General features: G+C 46.6%; 1 pseudogene; it reads right to left on the reverse strand.

The window, feature by feature from the left end:
* Positions 1-16,301: 16,301 nt before the first annotated feature.
* On the reverse strand, positions 16,302-22,249 carry LOC135535663 (photoreceptor-specific nuclear receptor-like; annotated as a pseudogene).
* Between the last annotated feature and the right edge of the window lie 560 nt (positions 22,250-22,809).

Genomic DNA, 22,809 nt, shown 5'->3' on the forward strand with positions numbered 1-22,809 from the left:
ACATGGCCAACAGTCATATGTACTGACTGAACATCCCCTTTAGGGTATGGTCTACAGTCATCTGTACTGACTGAACATCTCCTTTAGAACATGGCCTATAGTCATCTGTACTGACTGAACATCCCCTTTAGGACATGGCCTATAGTCATCTGTACTGACTGAACATCCCCTTTAGGACATGGCCTATAGTCATCTGTACTGACTGAACATCCCCTTTAGGACATGGCCTATAGTCATCTGTACTGACTGAACATCCCCTTTAGGGTATGGTCTACAGTCATCTGTACTGACTGAACATCCCCTTTAGGGTATGGTCTACAGTCATCTGTACTGACTGAACATCCCCTTTAGGACATGGCCTACAGTCATCTGTACTGACTGAACATCCCCTTTAGAACATGGCCTACAGTCATCTGTACTGACTGAACATCCCCTTTAGGGCATGGTCTACAGTCATCTGTACTGACTGAACATCCCCTTTAGGACATGGCCTACAGTCATATGTACTGACTGAACATCCCCTTTAGAACATGGCCTATAGTCATCTGTACTGACTGAACATCCCCTTTAGGGCATGGTCTATGGTCATCTGTACTGACTGAACATCCCCTTTAGGGCATGGTCTACAGTCATCTGTACTGACTGAACATCCCCTTTAGAACATGGCCTATATAAACATTCACTGTTTCCATTCATTCCAAACATTCATATTTGATATTCATTTGACCTGTGACCCCTACTGTTGTTGGTAAATGTGTACTGGATGTGTGTCTCTGTAATTACATGGCTCATTAGTAAAAGAGACCTTGGTCTCAACATGACTTCCTGTTCGAGGTTCAAGTAAAATGTTTTCACCGGGTGTACATATTGAAAATAGACAGAAAGTCTGATACTTACAGATGCTGAGGCGATGCATATGTGAAAAAGCTGGTCATCCGCTGTGGGGTCACATGGGAGAATAACTCTGAAACAGTCATGTAACACAAGCTGAGCAATGACCGTCAGCAACCATTTAAGCAGAGCAAAAACAAACTCCCTAGAAAGCCTGTTTAGCCTGACTGTGCTCTCGGTAGCGAATCTGACAAGAGTTTCACCTCAGAACTGAAAATAGGCCATTCGTAATGTATCGTTTAATCATGGATGGAAAAACTGGAAGAATTGAAAACCAGCTATACTTTGGCCCATGCAGGTCAGTGATTGAGAAACCCTTGATCTTAGATTAAATAAAATCATCATAACATTATGACACACTAGCCCCCATAATTCATTGCACTGATCCTGTGTGGCTCAGTTGGTAGAGCATGATGCTTGCAACATCAGGGTTGAAAAAATGTGATTCCCGCTGTGCTGTGGCCACCTATACGAAAATATATGTATTTCTGCAAGTCGCTTTGGATTTTTTTTTAAGTGTTGGCTAAATAGTATGCTGTTTACTGACCCCCATACTTACTCTTTTGGAGGTCTGGTGGGTTCCATATTGTTGGAGTACCAGTCTGAGTAGTCATAGTAGTTATATGGATCCTCTTCTACCACCTTGGTCTGGTTCATCTTGAACTTGTCTCTGTTGCTGTAGTCCACGTTGATGGGTGAAAACCAGAGGAAATCCACCTAGCCACCCTCGATCATCAACCGTCTCTCCAGCTATGTCCCAACGCAGCGCAGCACTTCCAGATCAATAAATATTGATCATTTGTGATTGTATTGAGAGTTGTAGTTTACTCCACTGTGTTGGGTAGCTTTGAGTTCAGGTTGTGCATGCCTGAGGTACAGAGAGAGAGAGACCTCTGGTCAGGTGTCCAGTTGTGTTGTCCCTGCTGTAGGAGTTTAGTACACACTCTAACAGAGTCTAACATGCACCCTTACCCCAATACATTCCACACACACACCAACCACATAACACCCCCAGATTACCTCAGCACACAAAGACAGGAGGGAGGGAGGGAGGGAGGGAGGAGGAGGGAGGGGAGGGAGGGAGGGAGGGAGGGAGGGAGGGAGAGAGAACCAGGGTCAAGGGGTGTGAGAAGGATGGCGAGAGGGATGAAGCTCTTTTGACCTCTAGTGATCTCAGTTTCATGATTGAAGTAGCGAGCCAATAATAATGTTTCCGTCTGTGTTGGTGTTGTTTTAGTGGAGGTGGTTCTCCTGCAGCAGGAAGACAGGCCATGTGTGGTGTTGTTTAGTGGAGGCTGGTTCTCCTGCAGCAGGAAGACAGGCCATGTGTGGTGTTGTTTTAGTGGAGGCTGGTTCTCCTGCAGCGGCAGGACAGGCCATGTGGTGTGTGGTGTTGTTTTAGTGGAGGTTGGTTCTCCTGCAGCAGGAAGACAGGCCATGTGTGGTGTTGTTTTAGTGGAGGTTGGTTCTGCAGCAGGAAGACAGGCCATGTGTGGTGTTGTTTTAGTGGAGGTTGGTTCTCCTGCAGCAGGGAAGACAGGCCAGTTGTGTGGTGTTGTTTTAGTGGAGGTTTTAGTGGTTCTCCTGCAGCAGGAAGACAGGCCGTGTGTGGTGTTGTTTTAGTGGAGGTTGGTTCTCCTGCAGCAGGAAGACAGGCCATGTGTGGTGTTGTTTTAGTGGAGGTTGGTTCTCCTGCAGCAGGAAGACAGGTGGGGTTTTAGTGGAGGTTGGTTCTCCTGCAGCAGGAAGACAGGCCATGTGTGGTGTTGTTTTAGTGGAGGTTGGTTCTCCTGCAGCAGGAAGACAGGCCATGTGTGGTGTTGTTTTAGTGGATGTGTGGTGGTTCTCCTGCAGCAGGAAGACAGGCCATGTGTGGTGTTGTTTTAGTGGAGGTTGGTTCTCCTGCAGCAGGAAGACAGGCCATGTGTGGTGTTGTTTTAGTGGAGGTTGGTTCTCCTGCAGGAAGACAGGCCATGTGTGGTGTTGTTTTAGTGGAGGTTGGTTCTCCGGCAGCAGGAAGACAGGCCATGTGTGGTGTTGTTTTAGTGGAGGTTGGTTCTCCTGCCGCAGGAAGACAGGCCATGTGTGGTGTTGTTTTAGTGGAGGTTGGTTCTCCTGCAGCAGGAAGACAGGCCATGTGTGGTGTTGTTTTAGTGGAGGTTGGTTCTCCTGCAGCAGGAAGACAGGCCATGTGTGGTGTTGTTTTAGCGGAGGTTGGTTCTCCTGCAGCAGGAAGACAGGCCATGTGTGGTGTTGTTTTAGTGGAGGTTGGTTCTCCGCAGCAGGAAGACAGGCCATGTGTGGTGTTGTTTTAGTGGAGGTTGGTTCTCCTGCAGCAGGAAGACAGGCCATGTGTGGTGTTGTTTTAGTGGAGGTTGGTTCTCCTGCAGCAGGAAGACAGGCCATGTGTGGTGTTGTTTTAGTGGAGGTTGGTTCTCCTGCAGCAGGAAGACAGGCCATGTGTGGTGTTGTTTTAGTGGAGGTTGGTTCTCCTGCAGCAGGAAGACAGGCCATGTGTGGTGTTGTTTTAGTGGAGGTTGGTTCTCCTGCAGCAGGAAGACAGGCCATGTGTGGTGTTGTTTTAGCGGAGGTTGGTTCTCCTGCAGCAGGAAGACAGGCCATGTGTGGTGTTGTTTTAGTGGAGGTTGGTTCTCCTGCAGCAGGAAGATGGTGCTCAGCGTGCTGGTGTTTTAGTGGAGGTTGGTTCTCCTGCAGCAGGAAGACAGGCCATGTGTGGTGTTGTTTTAGTGGAGGTTGGTTCTCCTGCAGCAGGAAGACAGGCCATGTGTGGTGTTGTTGTTTTAGTGGAGGTTGGTTCTCCTGCAGCAGGAAGACAGGCCATGTGTGGTGTTGTTTTAGTGGAGGTTGGTTCTCCTGCAGCAGGAAGACAGGCCATGTGTGGTGTTGTTTTAGTGGAGGTTGGTTCTCCTGCAGCAGGAAGAAGGCCATGTGGTGTTGTTTTAGTGGAGGTTGGTTCTCCTGCAGGAAGCCGTGTGTGGTGTTGTTTTAGTGGAGGTTGGAAATTCTCCTGCAGCGGGAAGACAGGCCATGTGTGGTGTTGTTTTAGTGGAGGTTGGTTCTCCTGCAGCAGGAAGACAGGTGGGGTTTTAGTGGAGGTTCGTTCTCCTGCAGCAGGAAGACAGGTGGGGTTTTAGTGGAGGTTGGTTCTCCTGCAGCAGGAAGACAGGCCATGTGTGGTGTTGTTTTAGTGGAGGTTGGTTCTCCTGCAGCAGGAAGACAGGCCATGTGTGGTGTTGTTTTAGTGGAGGTTGGTTCTCCTGCAGCAGGAAGACAGGCCATGTGTGGTGTTGTTTTAGTGAGTTGGTTCTCCTGCAGCAGGAAGACAGGCCATGTGTGGTGTTGTTTTTAGTGGAGGTTGGTTCTCCTGCAGCAGGAAACATTGGCCATGTGTGGTGTTGTTTTAGTGGGTTGGTTCTCCTGCCGCAGGAAGACAGGCCATGTGTGGTGTTGTTTTAGTGGAGGTTGGTTCTCCTGCAGCAGGAAGACAGGCCATGTGTGGTGTTGTTTTAGTGGAGGTTGGTTCTCCTGCAGCAGGAAGACAGGCCATGTGTGGTGTTGTTTTAGTGGAGGTTGGTTCTGGGCAGGAAGACAGGCCATGTGTTGTTTTAGTGGAGTGTTGGTTCCTGCAGCAGGAAGACAGGCCATGGTGTTGTTTTAGTGGAGGCTGAGTTCTCCTGCAGCAGAAGACAGGCCATGTGGTGTTGTTTTAGTGGAGGTTGGTTCCTCCTGCAGCAGCTAGGCCATGTGTGGTGTTGTTTTAGTGGGAGGTTGGTTCTCCTGGCAGGAAGACAGGCCATGGGTGTGGTGTCGTTTTAGTGGAGGCTGGTTCTCCTGCAGCAGGAAGGATGGTGTCAGGTGGTGTTGTTTTAGGTGAGGTTGGTTCTCCTGGTTAGTGAAGACAGGCCATGTGGTGTTGTTTTAGTGGGAGGTTGGTTCTCCTGCAGCAGGAAGACAGGCCATGTGTGGTGTTGTTTTAGTAGAGGTTGGTTCTCCTGCAGCAGGAAGACAGGTGGGTGTGTGGTGTTGTTTTAGTGGAGGTTTTAGTGGAGGTTGGTTCTCCTGCAGCAGGAAGACAGGCCATGTGTGGTGTTGTTTTAGTGGAGGTTGGTTCTCCTGCAGCAGGAAGACAGGCCATGTGTGGTGCTAGAAGAGCCTGCTAATGTCCTATAATTCGTGTCATAATGATGAATGAGGGTTCACTTTATATAAAGTTAATAAAAATATAAAGTTTAAATAAATGTAAAGTTTAAATATAAAGTTAATATACATATAAAGTTTAAATATAAACTTAATCTAAATATAAAGCTTAAATATAAAGTTTAAATATAAAGTTAATATAAATATAAAGTTAATATAAATGTAAAGTTTAAATAAATATAAAGTTTAAATAAATATAAAGTTGATAAAAATATAAAGTTAATATAAAGTTTAAATATAAAGTTTATGTAAATATAAAGTTAATATATATATATATAAAGTTTATGTACAGTGCCTTGCGAAAGTATTCGCCCCCCTTGAACTTTGCGACCTTTGGCCACATTTCAGGCTTCAAACATAAAGATATAAAACTGTATTTTTTGTGAGGAATCAACAACAAGTGGGACACAATCATGAAGTGGAACGACATTTATTGGATATTTCAAACTTTTTTAACAAATCAAAAACTGAAAAATTGGGCGTGCAAAATTATTCAGCCCCCTTAGGTTAATACTTTGTAGCGCCACCTTTTGCTGCGATTACAGCTGTAAGTCGCTTGGGGTATGTCTATCAGTTTTGCACATCGAGAGACTGACATTTTTTCCCATTCCTCCTTGCAAAACAGCTCGAGCTCAGTGAGGTTGGATGGAGAGCATTTGTGAACAACAGTTTTCAGTTCTTTCCACAGATTCTCGATTGGATTCAGGTCTGGACTTTGACTTGGCCATTCTAACACCTGGATATGTTTATTTTTGAACCATTCCATTGTAGATTTTGCTTTATGTTTTGGATCATTGTCTTGTTGGAAGACAAATCTCCGTCCCAGTCTCAGGTCTGCAGACTCCATCAGGTTTTCTTCCAGAATGGTCCTGTATTTGGCTCCATCCATCTTCCCATCAATTTTAACCATCTTCCCTGTCCCTGCTGAAGAAAAGCAGGCCCAAACCATGATGCTGCCACCACCATGTTTGACAGTGGGGATGGTGTGTTCATTGTGATGAGCTGTGTTGCTTTTACGCCAAACATAACGTTTTGCATTGTTGCCAAAAAGTTCAATTTTGGTTTCATCTGACCAGAGCACCTTCTTCCACATGTTTGGTGTGTCTCCCAGGTGGCTTGTGGCAAACTTTAAACAACACTTTTTATGGATATCTTTAAGAAATGGCTTTCTTCTTGCCGCTTCCATAAAGGCCAGATTTGTGCAATATACGACTGATTGTTGTCCTATGGACAGAGTCTCCCACCGCAGCTGTAGATCTCTGCAGTTCATCCAGAGTGATCATGGGCCTCTTGGCTGCATCTCTGATCAGTCTTCTCCTTGTATGAGCTGAAAGTTTAGAGGGACGGCCAGGTAGATTTGCAGTGGTCTGATACTCCTTCCATTTCAATATTATCGCTTGCACAGTGCTCCTTGGGATGTTTAAAGCTTGGGAAATCTTTTTGTATCCAAATCCGGCTTTAAACTTCTTCACAAAAGTATCTCGGACCTGCCTGGTGTGTTCCTTGTTCTTCATGATGCTCTCTGCGCTTTTAACGGACCTCTGAGACTATCACAGTGCAGGTGCATTTATACGGAGACTTGATTACACACAGGTGGATTGTATTTATCATCATTAGTCATTTAGGTCAACATTGGATCATTCAGAGATCCTCACTGAACTTCTGGAGAGAGTTTGCTGCACTGAAAGTAAAGGGGGCTGAACAATTTTGCACGCCCAATTTTTCAGTTTTTGATTTGCTAAAAAAGTTTGAAATATCCAATAAATGTCGTTCCACTTCATAATTGTGTCCCACTTGTTGTTGATTCTTCATAAAAAAATACAGTTTTATATATTTATGTTTGAAGCCTGAAATGTGGCAAAAGGTCGCAAAGTTCAAGGGGGCCGAATACTTTCGCAAGGCACTGTAAATAGAAAATTAATATAAAGTTTAAATAAATATAAAGTTTATGTAAATATAAAGTTACTATAAATATAAGGTTTTGGAAATATAAAGTTAATATAAATATAACGTTTATGTAAATATAAAGTTAATATAAATATAAGTTTGATATAAATATAAAGTTGATATAAATTAATCTGGCAACCTAAGGCTGTACCTGTGTTGCTCTATCAGACAGGCGACATTGAACAACAGCTCAGTGAAACAGTTCTGAAAATCAACATGTTCCAGCTGCCCAGATCTCTCAGTGAGATTGAGAAATGCGTCACGACTGTGCTGCAACGTGGTTTAACCTGCTCGCTTCACACTGCCTGTTACTCAAAGAGCTTAGCTTTTAATATGATGAAAAATCACTGGTTGAAAGTCTCTTATTCTAACAGGGGCTAGCTTTGTGCTGTGGGGATTGGCCTCAGGGCAAAGGGAGAGAGAGAATGTTTAACAGTTTATACGTGAGAGAGAGGTTCTGAAACACTTGTTTTTGCACTGAAAATGATGGCATCCTGTTAGCGTTGTTTCTGAGGTTTCTGCCATATTAACTGTCATTGTTTATGACATCCAGAATATAGAGTCTGTAAAGAGCCTCCCTGAGCCCTCCTTAGTCCATGGTTCACTAGTTGTGTATTTAATGATCTGCTGCTTGCAGGCAACGGAAAGAAGCAGCTAGGACATCTACCGCTGTCTCTGCTGTTTTAATGAATGGAACCGGGTCAGACATCTACGTTTTTGGTTCTCATAAAACATCCTGCAGCATCATTTTCTCTCCTCATTAAAGAAGAAAGCAGTGTACTCTCTCCAACTCAGGACTAAAGGATGGTTGTTTGGTTAGAGGGGTTCAGAGTTCCATAATCTCAACCTGTGAGCCAGCTCATACAATAAGAGAAGAAGGAGAGGGAGAGGGAGGAGAGGAGGGAGAGGGGGAGGGAGGAGAGGGAGAGGGAGGAGAAAGGAAGGAGGGGGAAGTGAGGAAGGAGAGGGAGAGGGAGGGAGGGAGAGGGGGAAGGAGGAGAGGAAGGAGAGGGGAGGGAGGAGAGGAAGGAGAGGGGGAGGGAGGGAGAGGAAGGAGAGGTGAAGGAAAGGGGGAAGGAGGGAGAGGAAGGAGAGGGGGAAGGAGGAGAGGAAGGAGAGGGAGAGGGAGAGGGCAGAGAAAGGAAGGAGAGGGGGAGGGAGGAGAGGAAGGAGAGGGGGAGGGAGGAGAGGAAGGGAGGAGAGGAAGGAGAGGGAGGGAGGGAGGGAGAGGGGAAGGAGGAGGGGGGAGGGAGGAGTGGGAGGAGAGTAAGGAGAGTAAGGAGAAGGAGGGAGAGGGGGAGGAAGGAGGGGGGGAGGGATGAGATTAAGGAGAGGGGGAAGGAGGAGAGGAAGGAGTGAGGGAGTGAGGGAGGAGTGGGGGGGAAGAGGGAGGGAGAGGGGCAGGGGGAGGGTAGGATGGAGAGCCAAAGCTTTTCTGCTTTGTGGATTAGATGATGGAGGTCTCACAAGGCCTTGGCACACAGCAGGCTAACGGCTAAGGGTTCTGGCAGAAGGCTGAGAAGGCTGCTGTGTCTGCTCCTTCAGACCCTGCTAAGAAGGCTTAGGCCTCTGGAGGAGGAGACACCGCTTGTTAAACACGGTCCGATAGGGCCTGAGGGGCGAATGTGGTTCATTGGTTCATTTGATAGCCAAATGATTCTCCAGCTGATCCATGTGTTTGTCCAAAAGCTTTGAAATGGTGGTATATTTCAACACGGGTTGTTTTCATGTGGCGTTGTAATGGTTGTCTCAATGTATTTCACGTAACCCTTGATAGTGTTCACACACCAAGCTACTGTACTGCTTATAGTCTCTATGAGCAGAGCATGAAGGTGGAACTCAAAATAGTGGTTAAGCATTGCTAGAATATTATACCTGTCTGTGTGTGTGTGTGTGTGTGTGTGTGTGTGTGTGTGTGTGTGTGTGTGTGTGTGTGTGTGTGTGTGTGTGTGTGTGTGTGTGTGTGTGTGTGTGTGTGTGTGTGTGTGTGTGTGTGTGTGTGTGTGTGGATCAGAGGCAGTGCTTTATTCCAATTGTTTTTTTTTCCCAAATGGCACCCTGTACCCTATGTAGTGCACTAACTTGTGGCCAGGACCCATATAGGGATCTTGTCAAAAGTAGTGCACTATGCAGGGACGAGGATTCCATTTTGGGAGAGAACCATTGGCTGCTGCCTCTGAGCTAAGCTGCTTCTAAAACACTTGTTTGATGTCTCCTCACAGGTGTCCAGGACAGCCCCCTGCTGTGTAGCCCTGTTTCTCGACTGTTTCAAAAGGTCCTTCTCTTGGTGTTGGACCACTAAGACTGAGTGGCATTCCTTATCTCGCTGGCATTCTGGGAGCTCGGGCCAGACGGCCACAACTGGCTCAAACTACTTCTGAATGTTTTAGGTGTTTCGTTTCTTTGTAAAGAGGTAAGAAACTAGGCCAGTTTGTGGACAAGAAGGGCCCTGGTCTGTAGTAGTGCACTAGATAGGGAACAGGGTTCCATTTGGGACGGAGACTAAAGGATTCACAGCTGTTTACTGAGGGCTGAAGGATGAAGTCTTTGACTCTCTGATATTTTACTATTTATATTTTAGATATGCAAATTGTGTGAAAGGTTAACATGTGTTTTATGAGATAAGGACTAATGTCAATACTACTGATTTCATTACATACACGTGTGTCCAATGCTATTTTCTATGCAACTGTTTATGATATTAATTTAGCATTTATTCTGTTTTTTTTTGTTGTAAAACTGTGAGCAGGAATCAATCAAGTCAAAGTCAATATCAACATCAATACTGCTGAGAACTGAATCTCCTTTTCAGATGAACATTATAGACACTGACAATGTGTATAATATAACATTACAGTCACTGACAATGTGTAGAATATAACATTACAGACACTGACAATGTATAGAATATAACATTACAGACACTGACAATGTGTAGAATATAACATTACAGACACTGACAATGTATAGAATATAACATTACAGACACTGACAATGTATAGAATATAACATTACAGACACTGACAATGTGTAGAATATAACATTACAGAGAGTGACAATATATAGAATATAACATTACAGACACTGACAATGTATAGAATATAACATTATAGACACTGACAATGTATAGAATATAACATTACAGACACTGACAATGTGTAGAATATAACATTACAGACACTGACAATGTATAGAATATAACATTACAGACACTGACAATGTGTAGAATATAACATTACAGACACTGACAATGTATAGAATATAACATTACAGACACTGACAATGTGTAGAATATAACATTATAGACACTGACAATGTGTAGAATATAACATTATAGACACTGACAATGTATAGAATATAACATTATAGACACTGACAATGTGTAGAATATAACATTACAGACACTGACAATGTGTAGAATATAACATTACAGACACTGACAATGTATAGAATATAACATTACAGACACTGACAATGTGTAGAATATAACATTACAGACACTGACAATGTATAGAATATAACAATGCAGACACTGACAATGTGTAGAATATAACATTATAGACACTGACAATGCGTAGAATATAACATTATAGACACTGACAATGTGTAGAATATAACATTACAGACACTGACAATGTATAGAATATAACATTACAGACACTGACAATGTGTAGAATATAACATTACAGACACTGACAATGTATAGAATATAACATTATAGACACTGACAATGTATAGAATATAACATTACAGTCACTGACAATGTATAGAATATAACATTATAGACACTGACAATGCATAGAATATAACATTACAGACACTGACAATGTATAGAATATAATATTATAGACACCATTCCACCTGATTCCGCTCCAGTCATTACCACGAGCCCGTCCTCCCTGATTAAGGTGACACCAACCTCCTGTGCTGTATAAACCCATACTGTTGTAGCCTCGGTTAGTATTATACATTTATTCTGAAACTATGTCAATATTACTGACAGTGACATTTTTAAGACTTTTATTGTGAAGCACTTCCTTATTCCCAGAAGGCACCTGTGTGTGTGTGTCCAGATGGGAAGAAGAGGGTGTTGATGGGATTCCTACTAGACTGTGTTCTCGTGATTAGAGAACTAATACAAGATAAGGTACTTTACCTGATGGAACCGATTTATTCTAAAGAGACACAAGTCCTCCGGAAGAGACTGATGATACAATCTATCACCCAGAAAGGAAGGTTACAGACTGGTGGTGTGGTGGTGATGTGGTGGTGATGTGGTGGTGATGTGGTGGTGTGGTGGTGATGTGGTGGTGATGTGGTGGTGTGGTGGTGGTGTGGTGGTTATGTGGTGGTGTGGTGGTGATGTGGTGGTTATGTGGTGGTGTGGTGGTGATGTGGTGCTTGGTGATGTGGTGGTGATGTGGTGGTGATGGTGGTGGTGATGTGGTGGTGATGGTGGTGGTGATGTGGTGGTGATGTGGTGGTGGTGGTGATGTGGTGGTGTGGTGGTGATGGTGGTGATGTGGTGGTGATGTGGTGATGTAGTGGTGATGTGATGGTGGTGGTGATGGTGGTGGTGATGTGGTGGTGATGTGGTGGTGATGGTGGTGGTGATGTGGTGGTGATGTGGTGATGTGGTGGTGATGGTGGTGATGGTGATGTGGTGGTGATGTGGTGGTGATGTGGTGGTGATGTGGTGGTGATGTGGTGGTGATGTGGTGGTGATGTGGTGGTGGGGATGTGGTGGTGATGTGGTGGTGATGTGGTGGTGGTGGTGGTGATGTGGTGGTTATGTGGTGGTGGTGGTGGTGGTGGTGATGTGGTGGTGTTGTGGTGTTGATGTGGTGATGTGGTGGTGATGTGGTGATGTGGTGATGATGTGGTGGTGATGTGGTGCTGATGTGGTGGTGATGTGGTGCTTGGTGATGTGGTGATGTGGTGATGTGGTGCTTGGTGATGTGGTGCTTGGTGATGTGGTGCTTGGTGATATGGTGGTGATGTGGTGCTTGGTGATGTGGTGCTTGGTGATGTGGTGCTTGGTGATGTGGTGCTTGGTGATGTGGTGCTTGGTGATGTGGTGGTGATGTGGTGGTGATGGTGATGTGGTGGTGACGGTGACGGTGACGGTGGTGGTGATGTGGTGGTGATGTGGTGGTGATGTGGTGGTGATGTGGTGGTGATGTGGTGGTGATGTGGTGCTTAGTGATGTGGTGGTGATGTGGTGGTGATGTGATGTGGTGATGTGGTGCTTGGTGATGTGGTGGTGATGTGATGTGGTGGTGATGTGGTGGTGATGTGGTGGTGATGTGGTGCTTAGTGATGTGGTGGTGATGTGGTGCTTGGTGATGTGGTGGTGATGTGGTGCTTGGTGATGTGGTGGTGATGTGGTGCTTGGTGATGTGGTGGTGATGTGGTGCTTGGTGATGTAGTGCTTGGTGATGTGGTGTGGTGCTTGGTGATGTGGTGTGGTGCTTGGTGATGTGGTGTGGTGCTTGGTGATGTGATGGTGCTTGGTGATGTGGTGCTTGGTGATGTAGTGCTTGGTGATGTGGTGTGGTGCTTGGTGATGTGGTGGTGCTTGGTGATGTAGTGCTTGGTGATGTGGTGTGGTGCTTGGTGATGTGGTGCTTGGTGATGCGTTGCTTGGTGATGTGGTGCTTGGTGATGTGGTGCTTGGTGATGTGGTGGTGATGTGGTGGTGATGGTGATGTGGTGGTGACGGTGACGGTGACGGTGGTGGTGATGTGGTGGTGATGTGGTGCTTAGTGATGTGGTGGTGATGTGGTGGTGATGTGATGTGGTGATGTGGTGCTTGGTGATGTGGTGGTGATGTGATGTGGTGGTGATGTGGTGCTTAGTGATGTGGTGGTGATGTGGTGCTTGGTGATGTGGTGGTGATGTGGTGCTTGGTGATGTGGTGGTGATGTGGTGCTGATGTGGTGGTGATGTGGTGCTTGGTGATGTGGTGATGTGGTGATGTGGTGCTTGGTGATGTGGTGCTTGGTGATGTGGTGCTTGGTGATGTGGTGCTTGGTGATGTGGTGCTTGGTGATGTGGTGGTGATGGTGATGTGGTGGTGACGGTGACGGTGACGGTGGTGGTGATGTGGTGGTGATGTGGTGCTTAGTGATGTGGTGGTGATGTGGTGGTGATGTGATGTGGTGATGTGGTGCTTGGTGATGTGGTGGTGATGTGATGTGGTGGTGATGTGGTGGTGATGTGGTGCTTAGTGATGTGGTGGTGATGTGGTGCTTGGTGATGTGGTGGTGATGTGGTGCTTGGTGATGTGGTGGTGATGTGGTGCTTGGTGATGTGGTGGTGATGTGGTGCTTGGTGATGTAGTGCTTGGTGATGTGGTGTGGTGCTTGGTGATGTGGTGTGGTGCTTGGTGATGTGGTGTGGTGCTTGGTGATGTGATGGTGCTTGGTGATGTGGTGCTTGGTGATGTAGTGCTTGGTGATGTGGTGTGGTGCTTGGTGATGTGGTGGTGCTTGGTGATGTAGTGCTTGGTGATGTGGTGTGGTGCTTGGTGATGTGGTGCTTGGTGATGCGTTGCTTGGTGATGTGGTGCTTGGTGATGTGGTGCTTGGTGATGCGTTGCTTGGTGATGTGGTGCTTGGTGATGTGGTGCTTGGTGACGGTGGTGGTGATGTGGTGCTTGGTGATGTGGTGCTTGGTGACGATGGTGGTGATGTGGTGTGGTGCTTGGTGATGTGGTGTGGTGCTTGGTGACGGTGGTGGTGATGTGGTGCTTGGTGACGGTGGTGGTGATGTGGTGTGGTGCTTGGTGATGTGGTGCTTGGTGATGTGGTGGTGATGTGGTGCTTGGTGATGTGGTGCTTGGTCATGTGGTTGTGATGTGGTGGTGATGTGGTGGTGTGGTGGTGATGTGGTGGTGATGTGGTGGTGGTGTGGTGGTGATGTGGTGGTGGTGGTGGTGATGTGGTGGTGGTGTGGTGGTGATGTGGTGGTGATGCGGTGCTTGGTGATGTGGTGGTGATGTGGTGGTGACGTGGTGGTGATGTGGTGGTTATGTGGTGGTGTGGTGGTGATGTGGTGGTTATGTGGTGGTGTGGTGGTGATGTGGTGCTTGGTGATGTGGTGGTGATGTGGTGGTGATGGTGGTGGTGATGTGGTGGTGATGGTGGTGGTGATGTGGTGATGTGGTGGTGATGTGGTGGTGACGTGGTGGTGATGTGGTGGTTATGTGGTGGTGTGGTGGTGATGTGGTGGTTATGTGGTGGTGTGGTGGTGATGTGGTGCTTGGTGATGTGGTGGTGATGTGGTGGTGATGGTGGTGGTGATGTGGTGGTGATGGTGGTGCTTGGTGACGGTGGTGGTGATGTGGTGCTTGGTGACGGTGGTGGTGATGTGGTGTGGTGCTTGGTGATGTGGTGCTTGGTGATGTGGTGGTGATGTGGTGCTTGGTGATGTGGTGCTTGGTCATGTGGTTGTGATGTGGTGGTTATGTGGTGGTGTGGTGGTGATGTGGTGGTTATGTGGTGGTGTGGTGGTGATGTGGTGCTTGGTGATGTGGTGGTGATGTGGTGGTGATGGTGGTGGTGATGTGGTGGTGATGGTGGTGGTGATGTGGTGGTGATGTGGTGGTGATGTGGTGGTGACGTGGTGGTGATGTGGTGGTGATGTGGTTATGTGGTGGGCGGTGATGTGGTGGTTATGGTAGTGGGTGGGTGATATGGAAAGCCGGTGATGTGGTGGTGATGTGGTGGTGGTGGTGATGTGGTGGTGATGGTGGTGGTGATGTGGTGGTGATGGTGGTGATGTGGTGGTGGTGGTGATGTGGTGGTGTGGTGGTGTGGGTGGTGCTTGGTGATGTGGTGTGGTGCTTATGCTAGGTTGCTATTAACAATCCACAATCCAGAAAGTAAGGTTACACTGTCATACAGTGGGGAACTGTAGTCTGAGAAATGACTGGGTACAAATACACCCTACTGTCACACAGTGGGATACTGTAGTCTGAGAAATGACTGGAACAAATACACCCTACTGTCACACAGTGGTTGCCATTACATGTGGATACTGATGAAGTCGTCTACTGTCCAAGTAGTGTTGACGGCCAGACTGGGAGGACCTCTAGTGGTAGGAAAGAGTAACTGGTGTTGTTGTTCGTTGTGGACAGAAGGTGGCGCTGTTCATTTGATTTGTACTTTGTCTTTACTCACTATTGAAGTTGCCACTGCTTTATTGCTCTGATGGGAAGCTTGTTTTCTCTTCCTCTGAGCTCGTGTATGATAGCTTGGTGTAAACCTGGTCTCTACTCATCCTCTTCAGTTAATAGATAGCTTGGTGTAAACCTGGTCTCTACTCATCCTCTTCAGTTAATAGATAGCTTGGTGTAAACCTGGTCTCTACTCATCCTCTTCAGTTAATAGATAGCTTGGTGTAAACCTGGTCTCTACTCATCCTCTTCAGTTAATAGATAGCTTGGTGTAAACCTGGTCTCTACTCATCCTCTTCAGTTAATAGATAGCTTGGTGTAAACCTGGTCTCTACTCATCCTCTTCAGTTAATAGATAGCTTGGTGTAAACCTGGTCTCTACTCATCCTCTTCAGTTAATAGATAGCTTGGTGTAAACCTGGTTTCTACTCATCCCCTTCAGTTAATTGATAGCTTGGTGTAAACCTGGTTTCTACTCATCCCCTTCAGTTAATAGATAGCTTGGTGTAAACCTGGTTTCTACTCATCCCCTTCAGTTAATTGATAGCTTGGTGTAAACCTGGTTTCTACTCATCCCCTTCAGTTAATAGATAGCTTGGTGTAAACCTGGTTTCTACTCATCCTCTTCAGTTAATTGATAGAAGACAAAATACAAGTTTCAGTTTATCAAGGCATGAAATCATAAATACAGCACACATATTTATGACAGCAGAAATGTACAGTGTCTAAGACGAAACAGATTTTATGTAAATATATTACATTACATCGTGAAAAATATAGACCATGGACGACTAGACTGAAATGTAACTAAAGAAATGAGACACAAACATTCTGCCTACAGTAAAGGGCATTTTGAGTCCGGGGTCCAACACACAGCAAAGCCCATTATAACACATTATCAAGCTCAAAAAGCAGGTCTGTTTACTCTCTTACAGCAATTACATATTTACATGGTTCTCTTTACACACAGCAATAAGATATTTACAACATCCTGTTACACACATCAGTTTGTTAGCTTTCGGTGCATGTTCACTTGCGGTGTGTCTCAGTGCAGTGTAACTGGGCGTCCATTTTGTTTTTCCTTGTATTAGTTCTTGAACATGTCACACAGAAGTTTCTCCATAGGGGTGTTGCCGATGGTCCTGTGGAAGAAGAGGAGCTCGATCCGCTCAGAGCTGACGAAACGCAGAGAGGGCAACAGCAGGAGGAGCTTCCCAAATCTACACAGAGAGACAGAGAGGGTGGTGAGTGTGTCTAAAAACAGAACAATAAAAACTGATTCCAATTCTGTTAGCGGCTATCAAAATAATATCAAGATCAAGTCGTTTACAGATCCATAACAGTGACATTTGATTTCACAGGCCATTTTAACATCCTCTTGTTCTTCAGGTTAGTAGCTAGATATACAGTGGAATCCAGATACATGTGGATAAAAGGCCATAAAGGTCAGGAAGGTCAGGGAGGTCAGGGAGGTTGTGTAGGGAGGTCAGGGAGGCTGTGTAGGGAGGTCAGGGAGGTTGTGTAGGGAGGTCAGTGAGGTTGTGTAGGGAGGTCAGTGAGGCTGTGTAGGGAGGTCAGGGAGGTTGTGTAGGGAGGTTGTGTAGGGAGGTTGTGTAGGGAGATCAGAGAGGCTGTGTAGGGAGGTCAGGGAGGCTGTGTAGGGAGGTCAGGGAGGCTGTGTAGGGAGGTCAGGGAGGCTGTGTAGGGAGGTCAGGGAGGTTGTGTAGGGAGGCTGTGTAGGGAGGTCAGGGAGGTTGTGTAGGGAGGCTGTGTAGGGAGGTCAGGGAGGCTGTGTAGGGAGGTTGTGTAGGGAGGTTGTGTAGGGAGGTTGTGTAGGGAGGTCAGGGAGGATGTGTAGGGAGGTCAGGGGGGCTGTGTAGGGAGGTCAGGGAGGCTGTGTAGGGAGGTTGTGTAGGGAGGTCAGGAAGGCTGTGTAGGGAGGTCAGGGAGGCTGTGTAGGGAGGTTGTGTAGGGAGGTCAGGAAGGCTGTGTAGGGAGGTCAGGGAGGTTGTGTAGGGAGGTCAGGGAGGCTGTGTAGGGAGGTCAGGGAGGCTGTGTAGGGAGGCTGTGTAGGGAGGTCAGGGAGGTTGTGTAGGGAGGCTGTAAAGGGAGGTCAAGGAGGTTGTGTAGGGAGGTTGTGTAGGGAGGTCAGGGAGGTTGTGCAGGGAGATCAGGGAGGCTGTGTAGGGAGGTCAGGGAGGCTGTGTAGGGAGGCTGTGTAGGGAGGTCAGGGAGGTTGTGTAGGGAGGTCAGGGAGGCTGTGTAGGGAGGCTGTGTAGGGAGGTCAGGGAGGTTGTGTAGGGAGGCTGTAAAGGGAGGTCAAGGAGGCTGTGTAGGGAGGTTGTGTAGGGAGGTTATGTAGGGAGGTCAGGGAGGTTGTGCAGGGAGATCAGGGAGGTTGTGCAGGGAGATCAGGGAGGTTGTGCAGGGAGATCAGGGAGGTTGTTTAGGGAGATCAGGGAGGTTGTTTAGGGAGATCAGGGAGGTTGTGTAGAGAGATCAGGGAGGTTATTTAGGGAGATTGTGTAGGGAGATCAGGGAGGTTGTGCAGGGAGATCATGGAGGTTGTTTAGGGAGATCAGGGAGGTTGTTTCGGGAGATCAGGGAGGTTGTTTAGGGAGATCAGGGAGGTTGTGTAGGGAGATCAGGGAGGTTGTGCAGGGAGATCGGGAGGTAGTGTAGGGAGATCAGGGAGGTTGTTTAGGGAGATCAGGGAGGTTGTTTAGGGAGATCAGGGAGGTTATTTAGGGAGATTGTGTAGGGAGATCAGGGAGGTTGTGCAGGGAGATCATGGAGGTTGTTTAGGGAGATCAGGGTGTTGTTTCCTTGGGAGATCAGGGAGGATTGTTTAGGGAGATCAGGGAGGTTGTGAGATCAGGGAGGTTGTGCAGGGAGATCGGAGGTAGTGTAGGGAGGTCAGGGAGGTTGTTTAGGGAGATCAGGGAGGTTGTTTCGGGAGATCAGGGAGGTTGTGTAGGGAGATCAGGGAGGTTGTGCAGGGAGATCGGGGAGGTAGTGTAGGGAGATCAGGGAGGTTGTTTAGGGAGATCAGGGAGGTTGTTTTGGGAGATCAGGGAGGTTGTTTAGGGAGATCAGGGAGGTTGTTTAGGGAGATTGTGCATGGAGATCAGGGAGTTTGTGTAGGGAGATCAGGGAGGTTGTTTAGGGAGATCAGGGAGGTTGTTTAGGGAGATCAGGGATGTTGTGCAGGGAGATCAGGGAGGTTGTTTAGGGAGATTGTGCAGGGAGATCAGGGAGGTTGTGCAGGGAGATCAGGGAGTTTGTGCAGGGAGATCAGGGAGGTTGTTTAGGGAGATCAGGGAGGTTGTTTAGGGAGATTGTGCAGGGAGATCAGGGAGGTTGTGTAATGAGATCAGGGAGATTGTGCAGGGAGATCAGGGAGGTTGTTTAGGGAGATTGTGCAGGGAGATCAGGGAGATTGTGCAGGGAGATCAGGCAGGTTGTGCAGGGAGATCAGGGAGGTTGTTTAGGGAGATCAGGGAGGTTGTGTAGGGAGATCAGGGAGGTTGTGTAGAGAGATCAGGGAGGTTGTACAGGGAGATCAGGGAGGTTGTACAGGGAGATCAGGGAGGTTGTTTAGGAGATCAGGAGGTTGTGTAGGGAGATCAGGGGAGGTTGTTTAGGGAGATCAGGGGAGGTTGTTTAGGGAGATCAGGGAGGTTGTGTAGGGAGATCAGGGAGGGGTTGTTTAGGAGATCAGGGAGGCTTTAGAGGGAGATCAGGGAGGTTGTGTAGGGAGATCAGGAGGTTGTACAGGGAGATCCAGGGAGGTTGTGTAGGGAGACTGTGGGAGGTTGTGTAGGGAGATCAGGGAGGTTGTGGAGGGAGATCAGGGGGAGGTTGTACAGGGAGATCCAGGAGGTTGTGTAGATCAGGAGGTTGTGTACAGGTTGTGTAGGAGATCAGGGAGGTTGTGCAGGGAGTCAGGGAAGTTGTGTAGGGAGATCTAGGGAGGTTGTACAGGGAGATCAGGAGGTTGTACAGGGGAGATCAGGAGGTTGTGTAGGGAGATCAGGGAGGTTGTACAGGGAGATCAGGGAGGTTGTACAGGAGATCAGGGAGGTTGTGTAGGGAGATCGGGGAGAATGTACAGGGAGATCAGGGAGGTTGTGCAGGGAGGCCGTAGTATTCCTACCTGGCAGGCTGACTGGAGTAATGTGATCTGGATGTGTTGTCCCAACATCACCTGGGACTGATCCTGTAGGTTCTCGACCTGCTCCGGGTCCTTCAGGACCTCGGGTCTCTATGACAACAAAGAGAAGAAGAAGGAAGATCAGTCAAACAGGCCTAGTCTCATGTCTTATCCACGTGTCCAGACAGAATCTGGGGAAGTAGAATTTACAGCCCCAGAAACAGAAAGCCCTAAAGCAGATCAAACGGAAACATGTATCTCATGACATTCAGCTCTGGTCACAAAAACATCACCACAGATTACATCTGGTCATTCCATTGCAAAGAAATGACACCATAGTAACATCCCCCTGACCCCCAGGCACCCACCTGGTTTGAAGAGGACGATGGCCTTGAGGCAGGCAAACTCAGTGGGGTCTACGACCAGGGCTTTGAACCTACTGAAGACCTCCTGGAGCAGACGCAGGTCCACACTGGTGTAGGATGTCTTGCTCTGCATGGTTGGGGGGGACAGGTCGGGGAGGGACAGCAGAGGACAGCTGTCCAGGGGGAGAGACCACTGGATGGCACACAGCAGGAAGAGTTCAGACCATGCCTCCTCCAGCAGGATTACCTGGAGGGGAACAAGGATGTCAGATCAGTGGGGGTCGCACAAGGTTAGAGGTCAAGGATGACAGGTCATAAACATGACATCACAAACTATGCAGAAAAATGTTTTGGAATCAGTTCAAGGGTCTCTAAACAGATGGAAGTTGTATCAAACTATTCTTTGCACCGTAAAAAAAAAATGTTTGGCTTGTTTATCCGTTTGAGCTATACGAAAGCGTTCATATTGACTAACTATTAGTTACCAAACAATGTTGTGATATATTTCATCTTCGGGAAGGCTAATGTGATTAGCGTGAGGTTGTAAGTAACAAGATCATTTCCCAGGACATAGACATATCTGATATTTGCAGAAAGCTTAAATTCTTGTTAATCTAACTGCACTGTCCAATTTACAGTAGTTATTACAGTGAATAGCATACTATTGTTTGAGGAGAGTGCACAGTTGTGAACATGAAACGTTATTAATAAGCAAATTAGGCACATTTGATACAAAAGTTTGAACATGAATGCAATGGTTCATTGGATCAGTCTAAAACGTTGCACATACACTGCTGCCATCTAGTGGCCAAAATCCGAACAGCACTTGTTGGGCTGGAATAATACATTATGGCCTTTCTCTTGCATTTGAAAGATGATGGTAAAGAAAAAGATAAAATACAAAAGAACGGTTGTTTTTTTCTTTGTATTATCTTTTACCAGATGTAATGTGTTATATTCTCCTACATTCCTTTAACATTTCAATAAACTTCAAAGTGTTTCCTTTCAATTGGTACCAAGAATATGCATATCCTTGCTTCAGGGCCTGAGCTACAGGCAGTTAGATTTGGGTATGTCATTTTAGGCAAAAATTGGGGGGAAAAAAAGGGGTCTAATCCTTAAGAGGTATTAATAAGCAGTTTATACTGTAAGTAAACATAGTCTTACCTGGTCTCTGAATGGGAGATTGGAGAACACTGGCAGGTTCTTGGCCCATTTAACAGACATGAAGAGAAGCCGGGCTGACGTCTCGTATACATTCTCTGTACTGGAAGGGTACAGGGACATGTGGTAATCTGAGGACTCCCTCTCTGGCTCGTTACTGGTCACATCAATGTTCTCATCAACTGTGGAAGAAGTGGAATTATTTCAATATACATCAAATAAAAACCTGGAGATTATGTCAACTGTGAGAGAAATTGTAAATACTTGAGAAAGAAAGATTAAGAAGTGGAGAAAGAGAGAAAGAAATAAAGAAAGAAATAAAGAAAGAGAGAGAGAGAGAGAGAGAGAGAGAGAGAGAGAGAGAGAATAAAGAGAGAGAGAAAGAGAGACAGCGAGAGAGAGCGAGAGAGAGAGAATAAAGAGAGAGAAATAAAGAGAGAGAGAGAGAGAGAGAGAGAAATAAAGAGAGAGGGAGAAAGAGAGAGAGAGAGAGATAGAATAAAGAGAGAGAAAGAGAGAGCGAGAGAGAGAGAGAATAAAGAGAGAGAAATAAAGAGAGAGAGAGAAAGAGAGAGAAATATTTATTTCACTTTATATATTATATACCTTACTTGCTTTGGCAATGTTAACACATGTTTCCCATGCCGATAAAGCCCCTTGAATTGAATTGAATTGAAATAAAGAGAGAGAGGGAGAAAGAGAGAGAGAGAGAGAGAGAGAGAGAAACAAAGGAAAACCAAGAAACAGCCATAATAAAGCCCTCCTCACCATCCTCAGGCTCCAGTTTAGCGCAGGTCTCAGCGGTCATGAGGCTGACCATGAAGCGGTGGTTGTTCTGTGGGCTGGGGGGTGCACAGCGCTGCGGTGGGGCGGACGACGAGCTGATTGAGCTGGAGGTGATGTGAGGTCGGGTGATCACTGAGCAGGAAGAAGAAGAGGAAGTGGGATCCCGTGTGGTGGACAGATGCTCCTTGTCCGTGTCCACGTCGATGGAGTCCAGACGCACCTGAGACGTGCTGCGGGGCTGCCGCTCGTTCTGGACAGCTGGGGAAGGTAAGACACAGGTCAGACTCCTGACACATCTTCACACTGTCCAAGGAGACAGACTACCTCAACAAAACATGGCCCAACTCTAACTTGAATTGTACAAAACTTTCACATTTATTCAAACTGAAGAAAAAAAAAACAGATTATTATATTTGACATGAAATAAATACATTTCACTGACCATCTTTGTTCATGCCCGCCTGTAGGCACTTCTTCAGCCGACAGGCTTGGCACTGGTTACGATGGGCCTTATCCACTGGGCACATTCCCGTACCAGCCTGACATCTGTTGGGATGAGGAAAACGTATTTTACAGTGACAAAATAAACTATTCTAGAGATTTAAACATCAACTAAGAAGTCTGGTTCAAAACTTAAATATATTAAACTCACAAATAGTTTTTTTTTTAATTAAAAGTTAAGTGGTGACAACACAGGTAGTCTATCTGTCAGTTGGTAGTTTGACTATACACCGGGCCAGAGTCTCTCTCTCTCTCTCTCTCTCTCTCTCTCTCTCTCTCTCTCTCTCTCTCTCTCTCTCTCTCTCTCTCTCTCTCTCTCTCAATTCAATTCAATTCAAGGGGCTTTATTGGCATGGGAAACATGTGTTAACATTGCCAAAGCAAGTAACTATACACCGGGCCAGAGTCTCTCTCTCTCTCTCTCTCTCTCTCTCTCTCTCTCTCTCTCTCTCTCTCTCTCTCTCTCTCTCTCTCTCTCTCTCTCACACAGGTAGTCTATCTATCAGTGGGTAGTTTGACTATACACCGGGCCAGAGTCTCTCTCTCTCTCTCTCTCTCTCTCTCTCTCTCTCTCTCTCTCTCACAGGTAGTCTATCTGTCAGTGG

This window comes from Oncorhynchus masou, unplaced genomic scaffold, assembly GCF_036934945.1.
Source record: "Oncorhynchus masou masou isolate Uvic2021 unplaced genomic scaffold, UVic_Omas_1.1 unplaced_scaffold_4943, whole genome shotgun sequence".
NCBI lineage: Eukaryota > Metazoa > Chordata > Actinopteri > Salmoniformes > Salmonidae > Oncorhynchus > Oncorhynchus masou.